The sequence below is a fragment of the Notamacropus eugenii genome, chromosome 1 (assembly GCF_028372415.1).
Source record: "Notamacropus eugenii isolate mMacEug1 chromosome 1, mMacEug1.pri_v2, whole genome shotgun sequence".
Lineage (NCBI taxonomy): Eukaryota > Metazoa > Chordata > Mammalia > Diprotodontia > Macropodidae > Notamacropus > Notamacropus eugenii.
In genome coordinates, this window is record NC_092872.1 from 147359185 (window position 1) to 147386227 (window position 27043).

General features: G+C 37.8%; 1 long non-coding RNA gene across 2 annotated transcripts in view; it reads left to right on the forward strand.

The window, feature by feature from the left end:
* The first annotated feature begins 21833 nt into the window (after positions 1 to 21833).
* The window catches only part of LOC140524181 (uncharacterized), a 31449-nt gene continuing 26239 nt past the window's right edge, over positions 21834 to 27043 (forward strand). For both annotated transcript variants that reach the window (XR_011973595.1, XR_011973596.1), the window contains exons 1-2: positions 21834 to 21967; positions 23367 to 23412. This is a non-coding gene — a long non-coding RNA (uncharacterized lncRNA). The remainder of the gene's footprint in view (positions 21968 to 23366; positions 23413 to 27043) is intronic.

A 27043-nucleotide genomic window follows, 5' to 3' on the forward strand; every position in this document is an offset into this window, starting at 1 on the left:
TACAGGCATACCTTAGAGATATTGCTAGTTCAGTTCCAGACCGCATCATTAAATCAAATCACACAATTTTTTTGGTTTCCCAGTGCATATAGAAGTTATGTTTACACTATAGTGTAGTCTATTAAGTATGCAATGATATTATGACTAAAAACCCAATATATATACCTTAATTAAAAATACTTCATTACTAAAACACACTAACCTGAACCTTCAGATAATCATTTGCTGGTGGAGGGGCTTGCCTTGCTGTTGGCTGCTGACTGATTAGTCTGGTGGTTGCTGAAGGTTGGGGTGGCTGCGGCAATTTCTTAAAATAAGACAACAATGAATTTTGCCTCAACAATTGACTCTTCCTTTCACTTGAACACTTAGAGGACATCGTAGGCTTCTTAATTGACCTAATTTCAAAATTGGTGTATCTTGGTGAATAGGGAAGCCAGAGAAGAGGGAGACAGAAGAGGAACTGCCCATTGGTAGAGCAATCAGAATGCATACAACATTTATCATTTGAGTTTACTATCTTATATGGGCACAGCCCATGGCACCCCAAAATAATTACAATTGTAACATCAAAAATCACTGATCTCAGATCACTAAAACAGATATAGTAATAATGACAAAATTTGAAATATTGTGAGAATTACCAACATGTGACATAAAGACACAATGTAAGCATAAGCTGTTGGAAAAAATGGAGTCATTAGACTTGTTCAACACAAGGTTGCCACAATCCTTCAGTTTGTTATTTAAAAAAATCCCACAATATCTACAAGGCACAATAAATCAAAGTACAATAAAACTAGGTATGCCTGTCCCTACTGTAGCAACCTCAGTTTCTGATTCATGCCAGGGATACTGTCCCAAAGGACTGCAGTATCTTCTCTTGCCACCAGAGGGCATTCAGCCTGAAAACGCCTTGGCAGCCTTCTTACCACCCTAGAACTTGACTTCAAGCAACAGCTTGAGTAATTTAGACCTACACTGGTTGAGTTCAGAATTTAACTGGGTGATGATATGGAATATTTCTAAATAAATAAATAAACTACAACTCTAGAAATCCCACCCCATATCAAGATTCTTTTCTCTATGGTCAGCTTCCATCTACTTCTCCTAAACTTGCCATATGGGCTCAGTCAATCAAGATAACCCAAGTATGGGACTTCATCTTTACCTATTAAATTTCATCTTATTTGATTCACCCCAACCTCTTAGTCTAATGTCTTTAAAATCCTGACTTTGTCATCAAACATATTTGCTGTGCCACTCAACTTCGTACCTTCTAAAAATGTGAGACCTTCATATAAGTAGTTGATTGAAGCATTAACCAGCATAGGATCAAAGACATACATGCCTAGGGTCTAACACTAGACGTAGGTCCAGTAATTCAAAAAGTTTCAAAATCTACCATACTGTGCTACTATCTATCCAATATATCTACAAGGATAGTATGAGAGACTACCAAATATTTTTTTTCTGAAATGTAGATAAATCATGATCTTCAATATTCTCCTAATATCCTTCCCAATCTAGTAACCCTATTTAAAAAAGAAATAGGATTAATTGATTCTAGTTATTCTTGATAAAGTCATGTTTTTTGGTCATTGCTTTTTCTCTAAGTTAATAATAATAAACAATTCTTTTGGTGATAGACTCTAGAATTTTGGACAGAATTCAGTCATCTTCAGTGTCCTGTAGGACTATTACCTTCTCTTCCCTTTTCTGAAAGATTAAAACAATGTTTTTCTTTCTCCAGTTTGGGGGTTTTTGTTTTGTTTTTGTTTTATTGATAATTTCTTTTTTTTTAATTTTTTAATTTTAATTTTTAGCTTTAAGTTCTCTACTTCCCTCTAGCCTCTCCCCTACCCAATGAGAAGAAAAGAAATATGATACCCATTATACATATGAAATCATGTAAAACATTTCCACATTAGTCATATTGTCAAAAAAAGCAAGAAAAATAAGAAAAGAGAAAAATATTCTTTGCTCTACGTCCAGAGTTCATTAGTTCTCTCACTGGAGGTAGATAGTGTTTTTCATCATGAGACCCTTGGAAATGTGGATCATTGTACTGATCAGAGTTGCTAAGTCTTTCACAGTTGATTGTTGTCACAATATTCCTGAAACTGTGTTAATGTTCTGTTCACTCCACTTTATATCAGTTCATAGGTCTTCCCAAGTCTTTTCTGAAACCGTTTTGCTAATCATTTATTATAGCACAATAGTGTTCCGTTACACTCATATATCACAGCTTATTCATCCTTCCCCAGCTGATGGGCATCCTCTCAATTTGCAGTTCTTTGCCACCAAAAAAGAGCTGCTATAAATATTTTTGGACATATAAGTCCTTTTTCTTTGATCTCTTTGGGATATAGACCTATCAGCAGTGTTTCTGAGTCAAAGGGTATATAAATATATAATATTATAGCCCTTTAAGTATAGTTCCAAATTAATCTCCAGAATGATAGGACCAGTTCACAATTCCACCAACAGTGCACTGCAATACTTGTTTTTCCACATCCCCTCTAACATTTGTCCACATCTTTTTTGGTCATCTTAGCCAATCTGATGTATGTGAGGTGGTACTTCAGAATAGTTCTAATACGCATTTCTCTAACTTTGATGATTTATTTCATTTTTCACATGACTATTGATAGTTTTTATTTCTTCTTGTGAAAATTGTTTATTCACATCTTTATCAGTTGGGGAATGATTTTATTTTTGTAAATTTAATTCAGTTCCCTATATATTTGAGAAATTAGACCTATATCAGAAAAACTTGCTGTTAATCTGCACCCTTCCCTCATTTCCTACTTTGCTTTTAATTTTAGCTGCATTGGTTTTGTTTGTGCAAAATCGTTTTAATTAAATATAATCAATTATTCTTTTTACTTTCTATTATTCTCTTTATCTTTTATTTGCTTGTGAACTCTTCCCCCATCTATAGCTCTTGTAAGTAAATTTTTTTCTGTGCTCTCCTAATTTCCTTATGATATCATCCTTTATGACTAAGTCATGTACCTATTATGAGTTTATCTTTGTATATAATGTGAGATATTGGTCAATGCCTACTTTCTTCCAGACTCCCTTCTTCGGTATGGCTATCACTGTAAGTAGTTCAGAGATCACATCTAACAGTTCCTTCAGGATCTTGAGATGAATGTCTTCTGGACTTTTGATCTAAAATAATCAAGTACAATTGGTCCTCTCTAACTAACCCCTTACTTATCTTGTGTTTCAAGTCCCTGTTGACCATTTTTGTTCTCTATTTTCTAGTTCAAGGTCATTCAATTCAAGTCAATAAGTCAAGTCAATAAATATTTATTAAGTGCTTACTATTTGTCAGCAGCTAGGTAATATAATAAGATAGAGAGAGAGCCAGGTCCAGAGTGAGAAGACTCATCTTCCTGAGTTCAAATCTGGCCTCAACACCTATTAGTTATGTGACCCTAGGCAAGTCACTTAACCTCCACCTGTCTCAGTTCCTTATCTGTAAAATGAGCTGGAGAAAGAAATGGCAAACCACTCAAGTATCTTTACCAAGAAAACCCTAGATGGGGTTATAAAGAATAGGACTTGACTAAAATGATTGAACCACAAAAAGTATTGGCCAGCCACTGTGTGAAACACTGAGGATACAAAGAAAAGACAAAGGAAAACTCCCTACTCTCAAGCACCCACCACATGATAGATACAATTCTAAGTTCTGGGGATTCACATACAGAAATGAAACAGTCCCTGCCCTCAAGGAACTCACATTAAAATAAGTGAGACAACAAGCAAAAAAGCATGTGCAAACAAGATACATATAAAGTATGGGTCACTTCAGAGGAAAAGCTAAGGCCTTAATATGATTTCTTGTAGAAGGAAGAAGGAAGGAGGAAGAATGAAGAAGGAAGAAGGAAAGAAGAAGGAAGGAAGGAAGAAGGAAGGAAGGAAGAAGGAAGGAATCCCATTTCATTACTGTGTACCTCTAAGTATGCCTTCCAAACTCTCTTAGTCTCAGTTTCCTCATCTATAAAATAATGACAAAAATAAATAATTATGATATTCAGATACAATATCTAATATATATGTGATATAATATAAAATGCTTTATAAATCTTAAAGTACTATATATAAATGTTGTTAGTAATAGTAAGAGAACTACCCAAAAACATCTAATTATGATATGCTAAATTATTTAATAAACATGTTTGAGACAGCGTGGAGTAGTGGATAGAAAGTTAGTCTTAGATTCAAGATACACTTGGTTCAAGTCCTGGCTCTGATCCAAATTTAATTATTGAACTCTAATCAAATCATTTAATCTCTTAGTGTCCTAAGCAACTCTTACTGAGTATGAGCCCATCTGCATTGGTAAAGGCAATTTCCTCAATGAGAGTCCCCTTGACCAAAGAAAACACAGGTCTCTTCCCCCTCAAAAGGTGTATTAAGTGGTATAAATTGAGGTGTTATGTGAGACCTAAGAGAGAGGAGCAATGATAACTGGAAGACAAGAGAAGACCACAAAATTGGTCTACAAAGATTGTATTTTAGTCTGAGGAATGAGAAGAACTATTTAAGGGCCAGTTACATGTTAGACACTATGCTAGGTGTTAAGGATACAAAAATTAACAAGAAAAGAATGTGGTGTATGGGGTGTTCAGGAAGGATTAGCACCTCTAGTGAGAGGACTTGTGGAGCCTTTTCTAGGGTGGATCACTCAACTTTGGTGTCCACCTGTCACCCAACTTTCACCTGTGGCTCCAAGAAGTTGTAACATGTGCAGCAGCCACACTCCAGTCCACAGACAGCTAAACCAGATTGAGAGTAGCTGATGTGGTTTAAACCCATTGAGGAGCTAGGAGGATTCCTACCCCAATCTTGTGAAGACTTTTTCCAGCAGCAATAGCCAGGAAGGCAGCTGGAGCAAGCACTGTGGAGCATTGAGAGCTTGGTAAGACATGAAAGATGTCAAGGTCATCCACTGAATCCCATCAGCAGTCATTCTTGATTTTTGACTCGCCATTGGACTTCAATGACACTAGGAGAGAGAGTGAGGCTGATGACTTTGAAATGTGAAAAGTGAAAACACTTAAATCCATTTCACATCACTCATTTCATGATGTCATTGGTCTTCTTTGAAAAATAAAGGACGAATGACAACAGTATGTCAGGCAATGTACTAAGTGTTAAGGATACAAAAATAACAAGGAAAAGAGTTCTTTGCCCTCAAGGACCTTACATTCTACTAAGAAAACTTAGCAGAAATGTGATAGATGTCTTTAAATATTTTGAGAGTTTGGAAGGCTAATCCCAAGGGGAAGAAACATTAGACTTGTTCTAGTTGGCCCCAGAAACAGACCTGTGATCAACGAATAGATGTTGAAAAGTGGAAAATTTATGGTTTGAAGGAAAACTGCTCTATCCAGGGTGAATTCGATATTGAAGAAGTCAAGTCAAAAAGTATTAAGTGCCTACTAGGTGTCAGGCATTATGGTAACCTCTTGAGGATTAAAGAAAAATAAAAGGCAGTTCTTGCCCTCAAGAAGCTCCCCCATTCTCACTGGGGAGACAACTTACAAACAACTGTGAACAAACAAGGTATGTTGAATTCCTCTTTCTTGGAGGCATGCCAACAAAGTCCAGATGACCCTTTATTGAGTATGTTATTCAGGGGTTTTTTGTTCCAGTATGAGTTTGAAGTAGATGGCTTCTAAGGTCCATTCCAATTCTTGAGATTCGATGAATTGGACTTTAAAGAGGGAAAGATGGAAATCAACATATACAGGACAATATTTCAGATATGAACAATAGTCTCCCAAAAGGCACACAGATAGGAAAAGTCAGAGCTTTCTAGAACCGCTTGAGAAAATGGGTCTTGTCTCATAAATAAAGTTTCACTTTTCAGTATATATATGTCTCAGCAAAGACGTCTCTTGTATTCAGAGTAGTATACTAGGCACAATTAAAAGAGTAGCAAAAATACTTTGCTTTAAATAAACTCATTTTTAAGAGCACAGAATCTTAAATTTGAAGGATTGATAGAGCAAGGTACCAATTTGGTTGAATAGATTCAAAAGTTAGCAATTCTATAGTAGTAAAAATGAGTTTATTTAAAGCTACAACAGAGTTTAGTGCACAGCTCTGCATACATTGGGTGCTTTATAAATGCTAATAATAAGAAATTTAATAAAACAGCTAGAACAAAACTGGGAGCACTATTTTGAGATACTGTAAGATCATGTTGGCCCTACTGGGACTTCTCCCTGGAGCAAGGGTCATCTACTCTCTTGAAGTGGGAAAATCAGGAAGTTGTGTTCTTTCCTGGTAAATGTACAAAATGGATTTTGGTCCATTCTAGTTACAGAAATACACCCACTAGGTACCATCCACCTTGCTTGCCTGTTTCTATGGCTGGCCAGATGATTGAATGCCCCTTCTCAGAGCAAAATAAGTAGAATTGGAATTCTTACCAATTTACCAATTCCTTCCCATCCTTATACCCTTTAGCAAGGATAGAAGCATCTCTAGAAAAATAAAGCAACTCCCTGAGGACTCATATGTGTCTTCTACAGAGTTTGATAGAATGTCTTCTTTGAGGTACCTCTAAGTCCCTAAGATTACCATCCATACTGAGAGAGAATTAGGCCAAGAAACCAGATTTCTACTAATCCAAATGTATTTTGTTTTTCAACTAAAAGAGGGTTTCAAAGAATGGTCCTAAAAAAACACAAGTTTCTGTGCATAGCTTGCCCACTATGGAAGGAGCACATTCTTTGGGTTACCTGCCTGAATCTGCCCCCACCTGGGTATCTGCCTCCCTTTTCAGTTATACATTGCTACCTAATGCTCTGATAGAGTTTCACCCTGAGGCTGAACCCCTAGGGATGATGGTAACCAACATGAACTAATTCTTCAGTGATTAACAAACTCCATCTTCATATAATCTTCCCATCCAAGTGATTCCAAAGCCCACAGCTGTTCTCCATCCCTATTTTTCTAATACCTTATTCCTTTTCCCTTCAAACCAAACTGGCCTCCACAATCACAATATCCCACTCTAAAGCTAGCTACCCACCCCTACCACTGTTCTAGCTGAAATGCCTGCTCCATAAGTAACAATCTTGCTTTCATTTAAATTTTTTTCTCATCCCACTCCTTTCATCTTCTGGCTCTCACTGAGATCTGACTCCCTCCTGGAGCACAGCTTCTGTGACATACCCTTTCTAGCACTAATTGCACTTTCATTCATCCCCCCTAACTCACTGGTCAAAGTAAGGAAGTTGGAATATCCCTTGCTCTAATTCCACTTCCAGACTCTCCCTCTACCATCATTACTCAATAACTTCTCCTTTGAAGTTCACTCAGTCCATATCTTTCACTCAATTAAAATTCTGGTAGTTATCTATCAACCTCCCAGACATTCCCCCTTTTATCTTCAATGAGTTCAGAACCTGGCTCACAGTCTTTCTTTCCTCTCAAATTCTGCTCCTATAGGAGGGACTTCACCATGCATCATGATACTCTCTCCTTCACACTAACCTCCTAATTTTCTAACATACTCATATTCCATGTCCTATTCCTTCACTCCACACCAGCTATACACAAAAATGGGCATACCTTTGATCTCATTGTCACATACAAGCATTCCACTTTCATCTTGATGAATTCTGAAAGTTCCTTATCTAATTACAATCTGCTGTTATTCTAGCTCTCCCTCTGCCTTGCAGACCCAAATCCTGTTCTTTGTTCTCACCACAACCTCCATTTCCTCTACCCATCACCCCTGCACAGATGACACTCTTCCTTCCCCATCTCTGCCTTTTAATGAACCGGTTTTATTCTATGTTGTCCTTTTTCACTGAGTCCCTTAGCTCCTGTCCTATCACTTATTTTGCCCTGCTAAACCTCAACACTGGATCAGTCCTCCTGCCATTCTCTGCCTTTGCTCCTACTTGCATACTGTTGAAGAGAGCTAAAGAAAGTCATGAAATCATGCTCACTGGGGCTACCACAAATTTATATTACACGGCCTCAACTGGTCTGTGACCAAGGCAAGGCAATCTTTTTACAACTCCCTAACTGACTTATTATCTATCCCACTCACTACAGTAGCTTTCCTTAACCTTTTCAACCTGCCTCCAACCTTCCATGGCTCCCCCTCATTGCTTCATGTCTGGATTATTGTCATAGCTTACTGGTTAGTCCCCATGCCTTAAATCTCTCTCCACAGAAGTCCATACTCCACATAGCTATTAAATTATTCTTCCTAAAGTGAAAGTCTGTTAACTCCTTCCCCAACCTCTCCATTTAATAAATTCCAGGATATTCGTATTGCTCTCCATAAGCTGCTCTCTTACTACCTTTCCAGTGTTCTTACACCTTCCTCCCCCGTATACCTTACATACTATTCAATTAGGTAGCAATGATCTTGTTCCTCGGACAAGATATTCCATCTCCTGACACTATGCATTTTCACTGGCTATCCCCTATGCCAAGAATTCTCTCCTTCCTCATTTTTACCTTCTGGTTTCCCTGAACTCCTTCAAGTCCCATCTAAAATCTTACCTTCTTCAGAAAGTCTTTCCTGATCCCCCTTAATGCTAGTGCCTAACCCATTAATTATCTAAGTATCTTAATGATACATAGTTATTTACATGTTGTCTTGCCCACTAGAACATGAGAGCTCCTTAAGAAGAGAAAGCTGTTTTTCCCTTTTTTTGCATTCTAGTGCTTAGCACAGTGCTTGGAACACAATAATATGGTTGTAGTGCCTTCTTAGTCCTTGGACCTGTCACTTCTTTTGAGAAAAGGATAGTCAGCCATAATGTCCAGCTATTGCAAGGACATCAATTTAACGTTGATCTAGAATATAATCATTGCTTCTCTCTCCTACAAACTGCAACACTGTCTAGGTTTCAAAGGAGAGGGGATCTGTTGTTCTCTTTGAGTGGCATAAAGTTCTGTTCTTAGGTATGCAGACATTCTATGTGGACAGGCAGAAGCACCATTACCGCAACATTTCAATAAATCTATCGTTCCTTTGATATCACCGTTTCCTCCCCCAAATCTAGCTCTCAGCTTGTCCATACCTGTCCATCCTATGTGACTTATATTCATTCTCTCCCCATTATTTTACCTCAGAGAGCCCACCCTCCTTGCTGGGGAACCTCCCTTAAGGTTTTATGATGTCATGGGAATACAAATGGAGCACATGGATTTTCAATCAATTATCCCTTGCTCTCTCCATATGGCCAGCTCTATCTTCTTTTTCAATCCTATGTTCTTTCATGACATACCACTTCTTTGTCATAACTCCTTGTTTGTAATCTGTAGTAACCTCCTCTTGCCCATGATGCATAGATCCTCTAGTGTTTCATAACTCCTGGTTGTTCAACTTTACCAGAAGAATACTCATAAAATAGAGGGATAATCCTTGTTCAGGGAAAAGCCAGAGAATCACAAAATATTATGGCTTCAGGAGAATTCCCTCGGGGGAAGACCTGAGAGAACCTCCTTTTTTCAGGATAAAAAAATCCTTCTTTTACAGATGAGATAAGTAAAGGCCAGAAAAACCTTAGTATCTTAGAGTCTTATCTGGAAAGGACCTTAAAAGACATCTTGTCCAATCCCTTCATTTTACAGTTGAGGAAAATGAAGTTTCTCTGAGGTGATTTGTCCCAGGTCCCTTAGAATCCAGGTGTCCTGATTTTCGGCCCGGTGTACTTTGCACTAAGGATACTGCCTTTTTCTTCATCTAAAATTATTATATCAGTAAGCTCTGAGGAGAAAAAAAAATAGCACCACTGCTTAAGATAAGCAATGGACTTAGTCTTCCCTTTACTGTCCAAGCCAAATTATATTTATCTTAAATGGCTGAGAGAACACACTAGCTAGAAGGGAAAGACAGCAATGCCCCTCAGAAGAGTATAGGGAAGAGGATTACATGAAAGGCTTTCCAGATCAAGTGCAAAGACTTCCCAGAGCTGTATCCTGCAAAGGATCCTGGTTTGAAAAAGTTTCTATTATAGGATTGTTGTTGTTCTGTCATTTTAGTCATATCCGGCTCTTTGTGACCCCATTGGGAATTATCTTGGCAAAGATACTGGAGTGGCTTGCCTCCTCCAGCTCATTTTGCAGATGAAGAAACTGAGGCAAACAGGGTTAAGCAATTTGCCAGGGTCACAGCTAGTTTCTGAGGCTAGATTTGAACTTGGATCTTCCTGGCTCCAGACCCTTCACTCTAACCACCATGCCACCTAGTTGCCCCTTTTCTAGGTCTGTGCTGTTGAAAACTACTTGTTGTGGAACCTGTGGGTAACTGAAATATACTCACTGAAGAATAGATTAAATCATAGAGACATTTATTTTCAATTAGAGGGAACATTAGGGGTCAAGTCCAACTCCTTTATTTTACAGATGAGGAAATTGAGGTTCAGAGAAGTAGTGACCTACCTAGATTAATACACCTAGTTAAGTATGTGAGGTAGGATTTGGATCCAGATCTAGGTAACTCCAAATCCAATTTTCTATCACTATATCATGCTGCCCACTGATGTTTGTGGGATTTTTATTTTCATGAAAAGAAAATTAATGAAAGGACACATACTGCTTGAACTGTTCAAATGTGGGGATGTGGTGCCAGCAACTGGGATGTCTGATGGAAATATTCTCCCAGGCTTCTGGATGGAGGCTGAAGCCAAGAGAAGCATGCCATCCCTCTCAAGCACTGATGCCTCTAACACAAGGGTTGCACATGCTATTACTGAAGGATTTAAATAAACTCACTGACAGTCTAGTGTTCTCAAGGGACATTTTGCTAAATGCTTTATTTTGTGCCTGGTCTTTGAAAACACTCTATATAAATAATGAAACTTTTTCATATTGTCAAATAGTTGTTGTATTAATGAGTTCCGTATAAAGAAATGTTGACTACCAGCTCTAGGGTGTGCGCATATTTGTGTAAATGACAGGAAGGATTGTAATGAAACAACATTAGGCTTCCCAGTGACATTATAATGGGGAAGAAAAATAAATGATAAAAAAGCATTCGATCGGATCTGTAAGGATTGCTTAACGACCTGTCTGGCAAATAGGAAGGAGAGACAATAAGAGACAATAAGACGTGGGCATCGTGGGATTTTTAGAAGGATTACTTACTGACTTTTTCATGATAGCTGTCAAAGGCAACACATGTGTGTCTATTCTGCATAAAAATTAATGGAATGACAACAGAGTATCCTGGGAAATCCCCCCAAAATGGGAGGTAATCACTGACTTTTTGGGATTTCTAGAAATTGAAAAGCACAGACCTCTCACCTTCACCACAATTAAAATCATAAATGGAACAAAGCTACGACTCTAAGTTAGGTAAAAAGAGCAGATAATGTGTTCAGAATGAACCAGGGGATACCTTTAAGTTGGATCAATCAACTAGGATCTATCTGCAAAGCAGCAAATTACAGTACCAAATAACTAAGCAACAGATCAATCAAAAGTTACAGACAGAAGTGATCCACTGGGGGACAACGATATCCCAGTTGAAAATCATCCCTTCTGATTAATTTTTAGATAGTGAGGGAGAAGTTAATTAGTAGTCAGTGATTCTATAGCATCTGCAACTGGTCCAATGTTTCTTGAACAGCAAAAGATATTTTTCCTTCTTAGACTGCTGCTCAGGATCTTTGATTATTTTTTGAATGGGTGATGGAAAAACTGAGCTGTAATCCCAAAACTGGCTGGCTGAGTTGTTAATCATCATCTTATCTGCCCCTAGAACTGCCAATAACCAATTAAAACCAAGGCCCTCCCACCTGATGTGGATTGATACCTCATCTTGCCTGTGATACTGGTGGAAAAAAAGGATTGGGCACGATCTTTTCCCTCTATATTTTTATAGATCTAATGACCATTTCTAAGTTTTTACTGGTCACGTATTTCCTACTTAGCTCTGATCAGAATAGATTTCTATGGCTTTTAGCCTGTGTGGTAGGGAACAGTTTAAGAGCTACAGATTACATGGTATATACTCTCAGAAAAGGATCATGCATTGGTTGGTTTTGCTGAAATATTCCTTTCCCCTATTTTTTTAGCTTTTTTTTAAGGAAAAACAAATGATATCTTGGTAAGGGATTCATTCATAAATGAAGATAATATAAAAACAAAAAAGTGAATAAAAATATTATTTTTTTTAAAGTTGAAAAACTCGGAAATGTTCCCTTCATTCTTATCCTTAATTTTCTCCCATCTCAACACTACTTACCTGCTTAACCAAGTGAAAGGACCAGGGAATGATGCCAGAGTAGAAAATATACAAAGGCAGGACTACCCATATTAAGGCTGAGATGACCTCCAAAGGATGAGATTTTTCTGAGAAAAAAATTGAAGGGTTGGTAGTCTTACTCAAAGAAGCAACTTAGGATAGTGTTTCCCAAGTAATTTTATTATTCATTCCACAGCACCCTTGCAGATGCACAAATTTTCTGTGACTCTCTTGGACAGTAGTGATGGTCTTTACTCTTTATCATCTAAGGAAAATTGTTGCAAGTTCATGGGGGAGACAGTTGTAAAAGCAAGGACCCTGACATACACAGGAGGCCCTGGTCCTTGCATCTGCTTTTCTAAAAGGAAAGTAATTTTTGAGGGGTCGACAATCACTTTCATCAAGCACATATGTCATTCACTTAATTCAGGGGAAAAAAAATCAGCACCCTGAACTTCAGAGAAAATACAGAGAAACAAAGATCAACCAACAGACATGGCTTCCAACTGTCTGACAGTAAGCAATACACACATCACAGATCAACAGACAGATACCTGTCTGACTATACATACGTAGTTACCAGAGAGAGAAGTACCAGCATCTGGGTTTTCAAAGCCAGGAGGCTCCTTAGCGGCTGCCCAGAGTCTTGTCTGGTCAAACAAACACTTCCAATGAGTAAACCCCAAAGTAAAACCTCACCCCAGAGTGTTTATACACTTTTCAGAGCCAGAGGACATCACTCTTGAGAACCAGTGCCTCACTAGGAAATTAACAAAAGGTGTAGGCTTCCATTAATCAAGCTTCCCTTAATGGGCAGGCCCATTAATGGATGAGGTAGATCTTTAATTCTGATTAACATTGTAAGGGTATGCTACATTAATATTTAGAATGCTATGGAAATGACATTAAAACAGAAAATGCAACTTTAAATAAAGTTGGAAAATAAGAGACAATGAAGTCCATGCATAGGACCAAGCAAATATGGCTGCTTTAATGGAGTTCAGTTTTCACACTGTGAGCCACTGATAACCAAGGCAAGCTAATACCATATCTGGGTTCTCCTTTAAGGGGAAAGATCAAATAACATGAGTAGGGATGGAATGGATGAGGAGAACAGATGGGAAAAGACAAGTGGTGTTGAGGTAGAAGATTCAGGTATCAACAATAGTGCATCCTAACAAATTGGGAGGCAAGTCTGGCCTATACAATAATATGAAGTAGATGTCTCTAAACCACAATTTCTGTATTGTCACTCAGTCCCATTCTGCCAGGGTCCAGGAATAGGATCTACTAGGAGGTCAGGTTGAAGCCTTCTAAAAGAGGGATGAAAAAGCCAGAGTGGAATGACAGAGTAATATACCTCTTTTGCCAATTGAGTTCGACTATTTTTCAAGGTGTTATTTGCTTCAGCATTTTTTGGGGTCTCCTTTTCAAGGTGCTGACCTGCTTTTCATGCTTTTCTTACATCTCTCTCATTTCTCTTCCCAGTTTTTCCTCCACCTCTCTAACTTGATTTTCAAAACCCTTTTTGAGCTCTTCCATGGCCTGAGATGATTGAATATTTATTTTGGATGTTTGGGATACAGAAGCCTTGACGTTTATGTCTTTCCCTGGTGGTAAGCATTGTTCTTCCTCATCAGAAAGGAAGGGAGGAAATATCTGTTAATCAAGAAAGTAACCTTCTATAGTCTTATTTTTTTCCCTTTTCTGGGCATTTTCCCAGCCAGTGACTTGACTTCTGAGTGTCCTCTCCACACCCACCTTGCCTCCAGTTCTGCCCAGCCAGAGCTTGGGGTCTGAGATTCAAATGCTGCTTCCCAGCCTCAGGACAGGGGCAGGGGCGGGGCTGCTATTCAGTGTGAGATTAAGTTCAGGTGCTCAGGTGGGGGCAGGGTGCCACTCGGAGCTCAGTTCCCTAAGGAGGTTTATGTGGAGACCTTCGACAATGGATCCAAGCTCCTGCCTGCTTTGGGAGCCCCTGTCTGCTGCTGCCTCTGCTGCTGTCTCCTGAGGGGGCCTGGGTTATGGGGGCACCCCACTCCCCTCTCACAAGTCAAAAAGACTCTCTCACTGACCTTTGGTGCTTGTGGGTGGAGCTTGTGCGCTGCTGCTGGAAATTCTGTCCCTGAAGTCTGCTCGGATCTGTTTCTCTTGGTGCCGCAGGGCCAAGGCAAGGCTGGGCTGTGCTCTGGGTCTGGTGTGTGATGGACCTTTCAATGTTGGTTTTTCAGGTCTCTGTGGAACAAAAATCTCCTCTACTCCGTTGTTCTGTGGCTTCTGCTGCTCCAGAATTTGTTGGGAGTTCTTCTTTACAGGCAAAATATGGGCTGTCGGTTAGGAGCTCGCATATGTGTATCTTTCTACTCCACCATCTTGGCTCCTCCCCCTGACAGAATAATATATTAAAATTCACAATATTTGGTGGTCAGTTTTTAGTAGGTACCTGCATGTTATCATCATGTCTACATGAGATCAGTCTCCTCTAAATTAGTTATAATAGTAATATTATTCTACACTGAAATGGACATTTCTAATCAGCTGTGGAAAATTTCCTCATCTGTAAAATGAGGGGGTTGGACCAAGTGATCTATTATTGTCCCTACTGGCTCTATAATTCTATGATTCTTTGCTGCTTTCTTCTATCTCAGGCAGGCATTTCTTGGATCTCTGTCAACCTTTGACATTAGAGTCTTCTGCTGCTTCAGATATCAATTCATTAAAATATATTTACTGACTATTATGTATACTCTATGCTAAGTAATATGGGTGATACAAAAAGTAGGTATGTGACATGATTCCTGCCATCAAGGAGCTTGTAGTTTAATTGATTTCTTTATTGCCAAGATTGTGTCTAGAGCCCTCTTATCTCTTTGAACTCTCTCAGTGATGTCATCGGTTCCCACGGGTTCCATTACCTCTTTGTAGAGCTGGTTCCCAAAATGTGTACCATGGCACACTAGGGAACCACAGTGAACACACAGGGATAATGTAGTATATTTTAAATTTTCTAGAAATACACAGCAATATTCATCATATGTTGGAAACCAAGGGAATTTCAAGTTCAAAGTAGTTCACAATTTCAATATTAGATTGCACGCCATTTCTTTCAATGAAGTTCTTAAATTTTTGAGATATGTTCTTTGCTGGCATTTTTGGTTATGCCAGTAACTTCTCAAATTTTCTTGTTTGAAAAGTCATATCTTTACAAAGCTGTATTTTGGGCAGTTGTCCTAAAAAACAAATACTCCACATAAGTCACTATGGAATGGGAAATCTGAGGGATGAGATCCATCTGACTGCAAGGTTCTAAGGCTTGAGAAGTTGTACAGTGCCCAGCAGGCCCGCACAACCCATTGGTAGTTGTGGTTACTTAAAAAGGAAATAAAATATTATTTTTTTCTATTAATTTGTGAGTTTTTTTCTCCAAAGGGCTGCTAAGTTGTTAAGATATAAATATTTATTGAGTTATTTGGACCTAACTATTGAATAAATGGAACTCTTGGATATGTCTTTTTGACATACCATGAAAAAATTACTGACACTGAGGACATGATGAAACTTTAGGAACATCTGATGGAGATGAATCCTAAACTATTTACCTACTTACCTACCTATACACATATAGTTAAATGTAGTGGTATCAGATTTACATTGGATAGTCTAATCTCTCTCCTTAAATCATCAATTTTCTGGTAGATAGTTTCACCTAGATGTCCCAGCAGTATCTCACATTCATAATATGTCCAAAAACTCATTACATTGCTGACTTTACTACTTTATTATATTATCCATTAATAATTACAATACTATATTATAATATTAAATATTATATATTTTATATATATAAATATTATATATTTATATTATATATTTATATATATTATATTTGATGCTAATTATTAATAATTATATTAATAATGTATTGTATTATAATATAGTTATCATATTTATTACTTTATTATATCACCATTTCTGAGAACACTATCATTCTATCAGTCAGCCAGGTTCACAACCTCAGTCACCTTCAACTCTTTCTTCTTTTTCCCTTATCTTCCATATCAAATTAATCTTAATGATTCTAGTTCTTCAACATCTTTCATATCAGTCCCTGTCTCTCTATTCATGAAACCTGGTTCAAGTTCCCATCACCTCTCAACTAGACTGTTAGAGGAACTTCTTAATTGGTCTCCCAGCTTCTACTCTCTTTGATCTCCAATCCATCCTCATATACCTGACAAAATAATCTTCCTAAGGCAGCCTGACCCCGGTTCAAAAATCTCTCCATTGCCTCTTGGTTAAAATACAAATGCCTCAGTCTAGCATTTAAAGCCCTCCACAATCTGCCTGTAACCTACTTTTTCCAGCCTTATTTCACAGTAGCCTCCTTCTCACACTCCACAGTCCAGTCAATCAACCATATGTATCAGTAGGCACCCCAACACACACAGGGGGACCTGCTACCACAGCTTCTTAGATCTACATTCATAAAAGGAAAGGCAACTTTTGAGGGGTTAACAGTCACTTTAACCAAACACATATATCATTCACCTAGTTCAGGAGAGCCAGCACCCTAAACTTTAAAGAAAATACAGAGAAATCAAAGATCAACAGACATGGCCTCCTCTGCCTGACCATCAATAGATGGGTTCAACTGTCTGACCATAGTAACCAGAGAGGGAAGCACAGACATCTGGGTATTCCAGTGGTGGTGGTGAGGGGAGGTCATTAGCAGATTCCCAGAGTCCTCATCTGGCCAAACACTTCCAGCAAGCCCCAAAGTAAAATCTCAGCTCAGGTTTTATACCTTTTTTAGAGCCAGAGAGCATCACAACCCTTGAGAACCAATGCCTCATTAACAAAAGGCTTGGACCTTCTCACAAATCTTTCCTAACCAAACTCCCCTTAATGGGTAGGCACATTAATGTGTGAGGAAGATCTTTAAACACATTAAAATGATTAACAATACAAATACATATACTGTTTCTAGTTAAAGAAACTCTTGTTTCTGTACATTATGCCTAGTAAAGACTCTTGATTGATAAAGGTAAGATTCAATCAGAGGCACTTGATTATACTAAAACAAAAACAAAAAATCCTATTTTGCTTGCTGTCACACCATACCAAGCTATTCCTGAACTCAGACTTCTTAAAGGAAGCATTTCCTGATATCCTAACTATCAGCGCTCCCCATCTCATAAAATTATCTTTCTATTTTTTTTTTACCAGTTTCTAGAATGTGAACTCCTTCAAACTAGAATGTAAACTCAGTCAAGTCAAGGATTAGTTTTTTGTTTGTTTGTGGTTGGAGAGAAGAAGGGGACATATATTCAGCACCTGGTCCAATACTTTAAATACAATACGTTCTTCATCAATGCTTGTTTAACTGAATAAAATATACTTTACACTTTACTGATTTTTCATTGTGGCTTTTGCTGTTTCCAACACCAGAAATGTTCTTTGCCCTTTCTGTACCTGTTGAAATCATCCTTCATTTGCAGTTCAAATTCACTTCCTTTACAAAGCCTTCTTTGATTATCCTCATCAGATGTGAACTTTCCCTATTCTGAAACCTCTTTTGTGGCACTTACATTTTGTTTCACACTGCATTCCATTCTGTTATAATACTTATTTTGAAAATGAGAACTTCTTCCAACCAATTGATATATCAGGGAACAATTTGAGTACAATACATATTTCAGTTAGTTTATTCATGATTTTGTCCACAAGAAACAGAGAGAAAGCAGAAATCAGAACCACTTTGTGAGAACTCACAAGCTGCAACCCTTCTGATGCCCACTTCTACAAGTAAACATCAATCATTTTCAAGGTCAAGTGACAGATTTGTTACATATCTTCTGTTGAAGGGATAGCTGGGGTGGGAGAAGGGGAAGGGAACTGGTCCATAGCTGCTATTCAAAACTCCCTCTCCCGAAGGTCCCTGAGATTCAGTCCAATGAAGCTACAATTTTGCCAGACTTAGCCCTTGGGAACCAAGAAGCAGGCCAAGGCCACCAATTCTACCACTATTTATTATAGTGTATGTATTTATTTCTTAGCTATTTAACTATGTATAAAATGGTGAGTTCTTATCTTTTTTATAAAAATATCATTAGTGAAATTTTTGTGTTGTGCTCCTAATCCTGTCTTTTCCATAAGTCATGTGATTTTATGTGATTTTGCATAGCTCAGTAATTTTCAGGAATTCCTGTTTATGTAGAGTTATTGTAAAACTAACTATATAGGTATTTGTATATTTGTCTTATGATCCCTAAAAGATTATTGGTTCTTTTTAGGAGGCAATAGTGTCTTCATCTTCTTTATGTAGCAGTAATAACACTTTACCATTAACAGGATATACCAGTAGCCCCCATTCTAGGCTCACCCTTTCCCCGCAGTTTACACTGACTTTGGCAGACTGAGTCCTTAGAGGAGTGGCTGCTACTCCCCTCAAGCTTCCAGATAATAATCTTTTGGGTGGGTATTTTTCTAACACCAGTATGCTCCTTCTTTAGCAAACTCAAATGACATAACCAAAACTTTAGTTATAAAACATATCATCCCAAACCTTGGCCACACTGCACAAATACACACAGAATCCATGAAGGGAAGAGGGGGAATGTACTTAAAGTATAGTTTTAGTGAGGTACATATATAGTGAGCAGAGGTGGTTAAAATAAATGTAACTCAGGAGCTGAAAAACCTTAATGTCCTACCTTTTTCCAGAGGATTTTCCTAAAGTTAATCTGCTGCATAGGATTGTGTGGGTCAGAGACCATTGACACAAATAAAAATCAGAGACTTCTCAAGGTAGAAGCAAAGCAGCAAGATTTTATTACGATCTTGCAAGAAAGGGTATCTCCTCTCTGATAAGTAATCAGGAGAGGGAGGCAATTACAGAAGGCAAAAATAGAGATTATATGGCCCTAATGCAGATCCCACCCCCACCTCACACTGGCCTTTTACTCCCATTGGCTGGGAGGCAGGCTTACAATCTAAACGCAATGGTCTACCCTGTGAATAGGGGACAAGGTAGCAGTGGAATAACCAAGAGACATTATGTTGATGTGGATGTTGATGTGGCAACTCAAATGGGGGTTGTGTTATGCTGATATGGCAACCCAAGGGGGGTAGTTTTAATTTTTGTATTCCCAAAAGTCACATGATTTCTGGGAAACCAGAACTTACACCTAACCATCTACTCAAAGCCTCTTGTTAAGCACTGAGAAGTCTTCACTAACTTCATTCCATTCAGCATTAGTGGTTGTCTAGTTGCTCTATTGTTTAATTGGTCTGGCTTCACAAAGGACATGACCTCTCTGATAGGTCAATTTACTTCTAGGCTGGGTCAAGGAACTCATTGAGCTTGGCTGTTACTAGAATGGATTAGGCAGATTTCTCTGCCATGAGGCTCTTCTACAAATGGTATGTCTCTGTTAGATGGCCCTCTACACATAATTCACTAGTTTCCCTCTTTGATGGACAACTTCAGTCTTCCTCACCTTCTGCCTGTGTCTCAGCTGGGTGTTGGTGTTCCTTTCAGCAAGGCCAACAACCCTCACTTCACGATTAGCAGAAGTCTCTCTTCTTGTGTTCCAGCAGATCCTTTTCTCTGAGGTTGTAACCTCCAGGAAGGAAGAGATAGAGGTCTAGCCTCTGAAGTTTGACAATGCTTTTTGGTTCAAAGAAAATTAAAAAAAATATAGATATAAATTAAGATCACAGATAATAGTTAAGCAAAAATATCCTTCTGAAAACTTTTTTTCCTGTCTTTGAATCCATAAGGACTTCAAGATAACCTAACTCAAATTCCTAATTATTCTAGATGGGGACACTAAGTTCTAGTGGAGTGAAATGAATATTCCAAGGTAACCCAGTTAGGTGATTGCAGAACAGGGAGCCTCTTCAGTTATTTAATGTCAGAGCTGGGATGGAAACCCAGGTTTCCTGATTTCTTCCACCCCCAATCTTGTTCTTCCTAAAACTATATCATGCTGCCTACCCAAGCACAGCTAAACTGAATCATGCTCAATCTTCGTGTTTTTAATCTTTTTTTCTAAAAATCCCTAATTCTTTTTTTAGTGATTCCTACTGCTTTGCTCCCCTGCCAGGTATCTCTTATTTTGTACTACATCATTAAAAGACAACAAAGGTAGGAGGTGCCTGCCTGGATTTTTGTCTTTGCTTGTCCCAATCCCCATCTTTCTAACTCCAAATCACCTTGGAAAAGCATCAGAAAGCAAAGCAGTGTAGTGAGTCTTCATAGTGGAAGACCATGTCACAAACAGAAGTATTTCCTGGGCTTGGATACTCTTTCTTGGCAGGACTTGCTATTTGAAAAGAACTGAAAAGAGTGGTATGTAATATACCTAAAGAATATGGAACCCTGTGAGAGGCAGCACGGTATAGTAGATAGTGTTAGACAGAATCAGGAAAATCTAGGTTAAAATACCTCATTTATTATTACCTGACATTTATTAATTATGAGATTTAATTTCTCTGAACCTCAAGAAATAACTGACAACTACTACATTACAGAAAATTTCCAGTATCATATATAGCATCTATCTCTCTAAATGTGTGTGTGTGTGTGTGTGTGTGTGTATGTGTGTATTTATGGACAGAGAGAGAGCTATATACAACTTAGAGATCATCAAGCCCAAACCCACCCACCCACCCCCATTTTACAGATAAAGAAATTGTGCCCAAAGAACTCGAGTAACTTACTCAAAATCACACAATTAAATGGCAGAAGTGGGATTTGAATTCGGGCCCTCCAATTCCATACTCGGTGTTTTTTCCTAATGGAGCCATTCCTAGAAGCATGTGGTTCCCAGGAAGAAATTACAATATGTCCTCAGATATATTTTTTATAGGAGAATATTTCAAGAAACAGTGATCCCAAATACCTTCACTAATGTAGATTACTTCCAGCATAGTATGTCTCTAATTCTGTGTTCAAAGTCTTTCTAGATTAGTAAGACCCTTCCTAGCTTATGCTTCTCTGACAAAAGTCTTTAAGAACTTCTGTTTACACCATGGTATGGCATCAAAGGAGTGCCTTAGTGAGGTTTTATAGGTGGTTTCTTTGGGGGGGGGGTAATTTTTACAGCAGCTTTGAAGGGAAATAGAAGGAATGAAATAAAAGGGTTAACATGAGCATTAGGGACAATTAGAATGGTGGTTTTGGGGGGAAGAGGGAAGATATGTGGAGAGGACAGAGGAAGGCCTAAAAAATTTCACTCAGTAGTGGCAAAAGCAGAATGATGGCCTTTAGTTCCTGAGCCATTTTCTCCCCATTGATGCCTTAAAAGTCATTGCCCAGATGCCAAATGCCTTCCTGATTCCTGCAGCATGACAGGATTCACCAAAATGTGAGGCCCAGGGCAATGACCCCCATTCTACACCTTATTTGTGAGATGTATGTTGCAGAAATCAAGAGATTTTTTCTAATTGCAAGGGATAGTTCCAGATCCTCCTCAATGTCATAAAGAATCAGAGAATTTTAAGGCTAGAAAGAACAATCAGAGACAATGAAAGGAGAACACAGTAAAGGTAGAAATAGTAAAGACCTTTGTGCTATGATCTGAGGTGTCCAGGAGGACTTTCTGTTCCCCCTTCCTCATTAAAATCTTCCTCATTACCTGAAATTTCATCACTTTTTAAGAAGATGTTCATTTGATTTGAAGAGCAGCTTACATTCCTGTTCTGTCTTTTTCTGAAAATGTAAGTGCCCCTGGGGAAAATAACCGGCAAAATGTATCAGTCATTGATTCCTTAGAAAGAATTAGCTTATCATCTCCATTTCCTTTAGGAAAATTAGCTGAGGTAAAAGGTACTGAAGGGATAGGATTTCTACTGGTGTGGGATAAAAAGGAAGGGCTAACCTGGTCCTCGATAAAGAGCTTTTATAAGTCACTTAAGGTATCTGGTAAGTATTAGGGAGGAGAATGAAAGGAGGATGGAGAGAATGAAGATGGGGAAATAGGTTGGCACCAAAGAGCAACTTTATCTGCAACAACATTCAGCTTAGGTTGGACCCTGGGGAGATATTTAGAAGCCAGGGGAGCAACAGTGACCCAAGTATAGACAGAATCTATATTATAAATCAGAAATCCCCACTCTTTTTGAAATGAGGCTTTGCCTTCCTCAACTGAAACCTTCTGATTTTGCAAAAAGAAGGGGTCCCCATGAACTCAGAAGGGGCCAGCGAAGTGAAAGTTATTTGTATTCAATTCATTCCATTTATTAAGTGCCTTCAAGGATTCTGGTGCTGAGCTAGGTGCTGAGATTACAAAGATAAAATCAAAACAGGTGTGCTGTCCCCAAGGGACTTAGAGCAGACACATAAGGAAGTAAATACAAAGGGTGATTTTCAGAAGAAGAATAGATAAAGCCTTTAAGGAGGAGGCAACATTTAAATCCTTGGCGTTGTCGGGAACAAATATATTGCCCTCCTCTGGTTCCAGGTATAGCAAACTAGAGATAACTAGGGAGGGGAATGAATCTTTTGCCCTAATGACTGGATCTTGATTTCCAGTCAGCTGAGGGCTCCTCCCATCTATGCAGATTAGGAACAGAAAACGAAATGGACTTACGATTTCACTGGTATGGGAATTTCCTTGTTGGCAGACTTTCTCTACTGACTCAGGTTGGTTACTTCCCTGCAACTCATGGTCTTAGATTCGGGTTTTTTGGCCTTTTTATGTGTCATGGATCCATTTCCCATTCTGGTGAAGCCTATGGACTTCTCAGAATAATGTTTTAAAGGAACAACATAAAATACATAGAATTACAAAGAAAACCAGTTATATTGAAACAGTTATCAAAATATTTTTTAGAATAAAATAAGCTCATAGACTCCTTGTTTGAGGATTGTTTATAACCCTGAGAGGCTGTGACCTGCCCCAGATTATACAACCTGTCTGTTTCGGAGACATTACCATAATCCAGATCTCCCTGACTTTCATAAAGGCGTTGTTCCCATCACACAATGTTACCTTCCTAATAAGCATTAAAAACATTGACATATAAAGTTCTTCCAAGTTTATAGAATATTTCTCATATGTTACAACTTGATCTTTACAATACTCCTATAAAAGTCACATGTTATTTCCCTTTACAGATGAGACTGGGGGGAAGTGAAGAGATTTACCCAAGACCACAGTGAGGTAAGAGAATAAGCATTTTTACATGGCCTACTATGTGTCAGGAACTGTGCTGAGCACTTGACAAATTCTGTGTCATTTGACAGTCACTACAACCTTGCAAGGTAGGTGCTTTTGTTATCTCCATTTTACAGTTGAGAAAACTGAGGCAAACAGGGATTGGATGACTTGATTAAGAGACTTCCCCAAAGTGACCTAACTAATTAATTTATCAGACTGAATCTGAACTCAGGTCTTCCTGATTAGCAAATAGTAAGTGCTATATAAATGGTAATTATAATTATTATAGTGTTCTACCTACTAAGGCACTTAGCTGTCCCTTTTTCTTATGACTAGTAAAGGACTCAAGCAGGATTCATACAATCTATAGATTTAGAACTACAAGAGACCTGAAACCCAGATTTTTCAGTCAGTAAGGTTCAGAATTGTGCATCCCATCTTGCTGTTTTATGCTAGTTGGGGAGGGGAAAGGGGAGTGGAGCTCAGGTGTCTCCTCACTCCAAGTCTGTCTCCTTGACATCTGAATAAAGGGATTTTAGAGAAACATCCTCTTAGATCTGCAGGAAAACAGGTAAGCAAGGCATCCTTTGAATTTTCAGAGAAGAAAAGACTAATCAAAGAAAATAAAGAAAAATGCTCCCTACCTTGAGAAGTATTGTAATGCCCAAACAATGGCTTCCTCTTAATTAGAACTTAATCACCTTTAATATTTGTTAATATTAAACCTATTCCACCTGTGATTTGCAGATCATGTGAGTGCTTCATATATTATTCTACAAAGACACATTCCTAATATTTTTTAACTTAGCACTTGAATTTCGCACCCCATGTTGAATGTGGAAAAATTGATATTTTAAAAATATGTTTTGTCCTGCTTTTGAAATACATTAATCTTTTCTTCATTAATCTGCTTTCCCTAAACCTTTCCCTAATTCTTCTCAAGGATTCCCCACCTGCTGTGCAGGCTACACAACAGAGTGAATCTAATCATGGTTTGAATTATTTATTTTTTATCAGCTTAATCCATATTTTTTGTGTTATTTGCTTTCTAAAGTCAGACATTTCATATACAGTGCTGAGGAATGCTGGGAGTTAAAAGGCAGGGACAACAGAGATAAGATAATAAAATGATGATTATTTTCTGAAAAACTCTTAGTTCTACATGTGAGTTAAGCTTAGTCTTTAGACTTACTGATTTAAACCTTTAAATTAAATTAAATGGCCTTTAAATTTCTCTCTAATCAATTTCCAATTTCTAGTTTATGTTCAGGATGCATTCTTTTATAAGTCTTCCCTGTATAGTCTTGTTCATGGATCATTTGCTTTTTATTCATTAAGGTTGTGACCAGGTGGAAACCTTAGAGACAGTTTATTCCAACAATATCTTCTTACAGAGAAGGAAACCGAGGACCAAAGATGAGAAATGACCTGATTAATATCATACAGTGGCGTGGCAGAGATGGAGACCTAGCTTCTCTGACTCCCATATGAGTTTTCTTCCCATTATACTTCATTGCTTTGTGTAATACACAAGAATGAAATAGAACAATAAAGACTTAAGTGCCATAAAATTTTAGACTCCAACCTGCTGCCGCACAAGGTGACCTTGAGGGACCATGTTTGAGTGATTGACTTGGGTGACCATAGACAATCATTCATTTAAAAGAAAAATTGAACAATCAGAAATGTGGTTTCATTTTATGCAAAATGGAAACCTTGGGATAATATGGGGAAAATGACCCAATCCATGACAACTGGAGCTGTCAGGGGAAGGGATTGGGAAGACATGCTCAGTACCCTCTCAAAGTAACCAAATGGGTTATGTAGCCTTGAATTCAATTTAACAAACATTTGTTAAGACCCATAACATTTAGGTTATACAAAGTACTAAGAATATAAAAGTGATGAAAAATTATACATTTCATCTCCTAAAGGAATTTAGAATCTACTAAAAAGGGTATGACGTGCAAAATAAGATGAGATTATAGCCAACATTTGGACAAAACATTAGCCATTACATTCCATAATTTAGCTGTTCCCTAATAGATGAGAATGTTTCCAAATTTTTGCTTCTACAGAAAAAGTTTCCATGAATATGATTTGTATATATATAGATCCTTTTCTTCCTTCTTCAGTCTTTTTTGGGGTTCTAGAAGTGTTATTTCTGGCTCAAAGGCTATGATAAATTTGAGAAATAAGCCTGAGCATACTCAGGATGGTGGCAGAAATATTTTGGAAGAATTAGCAGTTAGGGAGTTCTTCTGCAAGGAACTTGTGTTCTTAATTATTGACTATTAGAGATCAAATCAGGGTATAAAAACTTGAATCTGGAGTTAGGAAGACCTGAGTTCAAACCAGCCTAAGACTCACGACTCCAGCTTCCTACCTCAGATTTATGAACTGCATAACCCAGGGCTAATCACTTAACATCTGTTTGCCTCAATTTCCTCACCTATAAAATGGGGATATAATGGTACCTACCTCCCAGGGAAATTTTAAGGATCCAGTGAAATATTTGTAAAGTGATTAGCACTGCACATGGCACATAGTAAGAATTTCATAAAAACCTTCTTTCTTTCTTTTATTTTTTTAAAATTTATTTTATTCTTAACTTCAGAAATAAAACAAGCATTTCTATAGTAGAATAGAATTAAAAAAAGATAATTGCATATGAAACCACAAATCTATTATGTACAATTTGCTATTCCTTTTAAATATATATTAAAATTATAAGGTAGTTTCTTTTTTTTCTTTTTTTATACCCTCTCTCTTCTCCCTGCCCAAAGATGGCTGCTATTGGACACAAATGTGTACGTATCCACACACACACACACACACACACACACACACACACACACACGTAAAATCATTCCATACTGCTTCTATTTATCAGTCCTTTCTCTGGATGTAGACAGCATCCTCCACAGGTCCTTTGTAGTTAATGTAGTTATTTATAATTATCAAAATTGTTTATTCAAAGGTATTCTTAAAACAATATTGGTATTATTTTATACAATATTCTCTTTGCTCCTTTTGCTCATCTACTTGTCCATTAACTAACAACTCTGTAGAATTATTTAAAATGTTAAGGTATCTTCCCTTCATTTATAATTTTTTTTTCTGATTTAAGAACTTTTGTTTCCCCAAATGAATTTTGTCATTCTTTTGTTTATAACTCTAAATTATCTCCTTGGTAATTTGATTGGTATAGAACTAAATATGTAACAAATTTAAGTAGTATCATCTGGTTTATTATACTGCTATGGGTCAATTGTGAACAATGGCTATGTCTCCAATGATTTAAATCACTTTATACACTTTTAAGAAAGTTTATGCAGTGGATAGAGTGCTGGCTCTGAAGTCAGGAAGACTCATCTTCCTGAGCTCAAATCTGTCCTCAGATGTTTATTAGCTCTGTGACCCTGAACAAGTCACTTAACACTATTTGCTCAGTTTCTTATGCATACAATAAGCTGGAGAAAGAAATGGCAAACTGCTCTAGTGTCTTTACCAAGAAAACACCAAATGGGAACACAAAGAGTCACATATGACTGAAACAACTGAACTACAACAATAATTCTTTAAATAGTTTTTAATTTTATCTATATAGGTTTTTTTGTTCCTTGGTAGATGG